The following is a 4,642-nucleotide window of genomic DNA, read 5'->3' on the forward strand; positions in this document are numbered from 1 at the left end:
GGTAATAGCGTTCCATTAGCGTACCAACCTATCAGACAGTATAACTGCACATTTTCTGGTACTTGTAAACCAGCGAGTACTGGCGGGAGCGGAGTAGGCGAGAATGCTAATTGCTTTCATTGAACTGGCTTGTATCGCTTGTAGTACAAACAGTCCACCGCGCGCGAGAGACAGGGGGGACCAAATTTCAATTTCATCGCGCGTTTCTCTGCAAACGAACATTGCAGTGACCAGACGTGGACTCGTCTCGGTCATGTACTCGGTGTTGTTTCCGTAATGTTCAATTTGTGAGCGGGGTACTCTGTCGCAAGTGCTGCATCTAAACTGTCACACTTGATCACCATGGCCAAGCAGACAGCGAAAGCGTTCGTAAGAAATTGCTTCACGAAAAACTAGATATTGGATTGCTCTCCGCGATCTTGAGTTTCTACACATTTTTCTTTCGTTTTTCCAACATGCAACATCATACAACATTCGGCCTAGAGGCAGCCGGCGACAGAAACTGCACGCGTGAACTGCGAGCATGGCACTCACCGATGCTGATCGCTCCGACGAAGAAAGGCCGCCTGCTCCCGGTTGGCTGTTGCAGTCACTAATAGCATAGCGCACACGTAGATGAACACGAGGCGAACCGCCACGCACAATTTCTAGGCTTGGAAGGAATAAAACGGGCGAATGACACTTCCAGAGATCACACGCTGCTTCGTCTGCAGCCCGCCGGCTGCAAATTATCAGCCCAGGATGGCTTCGGCGGTGGGCGGCGCTCGAGTAAAACAAACATTTTATTCCTGGCTAAAATGAAGCAGTCCTCTGATAAATGGCTGGCTGAAGTTCGCGAGGCAAATAAAGGGGGGCCAAGAAAATTCTGGAACCATATAAGCTGGTTGGGAAAAACAAATCAAAGAACGCAGGAACAGATTATAGATGCTGAGGGAAAATGTTTACAGGGAGACGATGCTGTGAACTACATTACATCATTTATAGCTGCGTCTTTTAGCAACGACAATGGGGTAATCTCCCTAAGTGAGGCGGCAACAGAACTGACTAGTCTAAACTGGGAAAAGGCGGGAGCGAATATTCCTAAAACCACATCCGCAGGGATAGACGAAATTCCAATTAAGTTGATTAATGAACTTGGCCCAAGAAGCAAGGAAGCGCTGATAAAAGCGTTGGAGACAGTCATAACAAATCAGCAAATTCCGCACAGCTGGAGACCGAGTAAAATGAATTTGATTTATAAAGGGAAAGGAGATAAGGTGAACATCAAATCCTTCCGTCCGATTTCGATAACGTCTGTTATGTACAGGCTGGCAATGCAGGCGGTGAAATTAAAAATGCAGTCATGGGTAGAAGGTAGTCGGATACTCGGAGAACTTCAGAATGGGTTCAGAAGGGGTAGGCGTTTAGATGATAGCCTGTTCGTTAGTTGAACCACCTGGGCGGCTCCACTTGTGGTGGTGGTAGTGGTTTATTTAAAAAATAAAAAAGTGAAGCAAAAGAGTGTTGCCGGCCGCGGCAATTGCTATCTAATATCTTAAGCACCCGAGCTGCAGCCGGCGGAAACGAAAGGGAAAGGAAGAGGATAGTGAGGAGAAGTATAGAGGGGAGCGACAGCGAGAAAGGACAGGGGAGGCTACACTTGTCCGTGGAAGCGAAAAAGCGCTCCTCCGAGACTGTCTGGTCCTCTCTGCGCTACCTTGACCTCCTCTCCCTCGCGTTGTGGCAGAAGGAGGCGGTTAGTCACGGAGGGGGGATAAACGCCCCGAAAATGACGACAGACCGCGCTCGTACGTGTTTGGCCAGCGCCATCTTGAATTTTTACGCACCCCTTGGCGGCCCTGGCATGGTGTCTGGCGAGTCTTTTTTAGGAGGCACTATTTCGAGTGCGGAAAGTCTCTAATCTTTGAAATTTACAGAAATAATATTTTGTTTCCATTTTTTCCAGAGTTGTACACGTTGTTTTATAGTTATGCTTTTCTCACGACCCTGAACAATATTTTGATGACCAGCAGCGGCAGCCACGGCAACCAATATTACAAAATAAAGCTTCGTAGGTTCCACTGGCATCCATAACAAAGGGCCACAAGACATCTATGGGCTATGGCCTTAGTAAAACAATATGGATGATGTCTAAATGAATGCAGCGGACTAGTAGATGACCTCTTGGTTTCAAAGGGCGGTTGCCATGTGTGTTGTCAAAGCCTTTTGTGCCGTCAAAGGCGCGTGACGCTACGCAGCTGCGGATGTCGCGTGAGACTTGTGTGCTAGTGATTCCCGTTCGCCATGCAAATGGTTATTTCGCAATTCCAGGAAAAACACCTGCAGTGAAACATCAACCCGAGATTTCGAATCATGGCGAGTGTTTTTATTGTTTACTCACACACTGCCAGTGTTATGTAGAATTCTAAGAGAAAGCTGTAAATAAGAGAAAATGGGCAGAATAAGGGATATCAGAATGGTACAAACATATTGCGTTCAAGTCGTTGGGTCAGTGAGCTGCGGAGAGGAAAAGAAAGCAATATCACAGTGTGGTAGCCCCCTTCATCTCCCACCCGTTCCCGATAATAGCTTGGGAGAGGTAAACTCTTTTGTGTTTCAGTCTGTGACGTTGAGATGGGTTGCAAGTAATGCTGAATTTTTTTTTCCGCCCGCGCATCCATGCATGATAAAAAGATCCCGAAAGCGCTTACGGCCGCAGCCGGCAACATTCTTTTCGTTCAGTTTTTATTGTCAAATAAACCACTACCACTACCAAGGTTCGAAAAACGAGAAGGAAACACTGGCTGTGAAACTTCGACAGGAGACTGCGGGACATAGCTGGCAAGAGCTAATAAGTACTCATTACAATCGCGTCGAGTTTCTCCCTACTGTGGCCTTAGCATAGCATTTCCATCCATTCATTGGAACTGCATTTTGTTGCCACACGAGGCAACGTTCCTGCTTTTCTGATATCGTTAGTGATCGGCACGAAATTGTGATAGTTCCAACAGTTCTGATTCCCTACTGTCTTGTGAACACGGATGTGAACGTGCGGCAGCATCTGTCTAGAAAATAAGCGATCGAATGTGAATATTGCACTACCCCCCCCCCCCCCCCTCTATCTTTTTGTACTGGCACTGTTTGTGTAGTAAATTTGTATAGTGAAATGCTCATTTTTTCTCCATTCCGGGGAATGCGGGAAGTCAGAGATATACGCACCGTGGTAGTCCTATAGCTGATGTCCGCAAAATCAGTGGACTTTTGCTTTCACGTCACTTTTCAATTGAAATCGCTTCTGCTGCTAGGTTTCATTATGTTTGCTCTAGCATAAGAAAACATTTTGTGCTCACGCTGAGGTCTGGGGCGAATCGATCCTTGCACAATTAGTGAATTTCGGCGATAGGTAACGGGAATTCGCAGATCTGGCCTCCCAGTGGTCTGCATTGTCCAGGAGCCGATTCGAAATATTTGGCGGCATTTCAGGACAGCGCTTCTCAACCGATGAGCCATAGCGCGAGGCAGGGGTGCAAGATCGTGTCTTCGCCCTCGGATAATCATCTCTGGCCGCCTCCTCTCTAGCTACTCACAGCGTTCCCTGTGCTCCTTCTAACATAAAGCGCCCGGTAGCTCTGTCGCTGAAAAAAAAAAAAATCTTTTAGAATAGCTGTGGAAACTGCGCATGCAACTCAAGCGCATCGGAACCGGTTGTCAGAGCTTCAGCCAACACAGGGAATTCGTCCCGCGGATACATGAGCCCGACAGAAGTCGAGTTGAGTGAGACCGCATTTTGAGGGAATGTGAAAAAAAAAAATTGACAACTTGCAGAATAACGAGCGCCCTCCAGAATTTTCCAACCAAATAGCCTCGTTCGCAGACGGCAATCTCGCATTCTTCTTCCAAAAGGGCGGGCGGAGCTGTCCCTTCACTTGTATGAGAGGTAAATTTTTGAAAGGACACAATAGAGCCGGGGCGCGAACGCGAGGATCGGGTCGACACAGGTACTCGTCAAGGGAATGCATCATTGTAACCTTTGCACACCTTTTTTTTACACTCTACCCCGAAAGCTGGTGGGGTCCGAGAGGCTTCAGGTTCACGCAGATTTGGGGGCAGCCCTCCTCACATTTTCGAAGGAGGATACAGCGGAGGGCTACTGACTCATCTCCCCTCGCGCTACCCCTTCAGGCAGCTGGGCAGGAAGCGAAACAAACGTGTCTGTTGAGAGAAAAAAAAAAGAAAAAAAAACTGACGCCAACGAATATTTCAATTTAGCCCGTGTCTGTGAACGAGGGTTTTTGGTTGGAAAACATCTTCCTGTAAGTCAGCTTTCCTGCAATTTTCAAGGTTGTCCATTCACGGCGAAGGTACTCGACAAAAACAAGAAAAGAAAAAAGAGATGTGGCACTCGAAGGACTCTTATGGGCAGAAGAAGTGGCCAACCTGAGGTGCCGAACGATGCCATTTGAGGACAACCAACCAACCAACGCCAGAGCCGAGGCACTCCCCGTTTATAAAACGAGCGCCCGGCGTCCGAAAGGCCAGACGCATCACCGACGGCCCTAAGTGCAGGTCGCCACTCGGACGTCTGTTGTGCCCTAAGCACCATTTTTTTACCTCCACGTGTTGGCAGCAACGAGACTCCTCTTCCTCTTGCGCGTAGTCGAAC

Source organism: Amblyomma mixtum, chromosome 5 (assembly GCF_055824585.1).
Source record: "Amblyomma mixtum isolate Tamu chromosome 5, ASM5582458v1, whole genome shotgun sequence".
Taxonomy (NCBI): Eukaryota; Metazoa; Arthropoda; class Arachnida; order Ixodida; family Ixodidae; genus Amblyomma; species Amblyomma mixtum.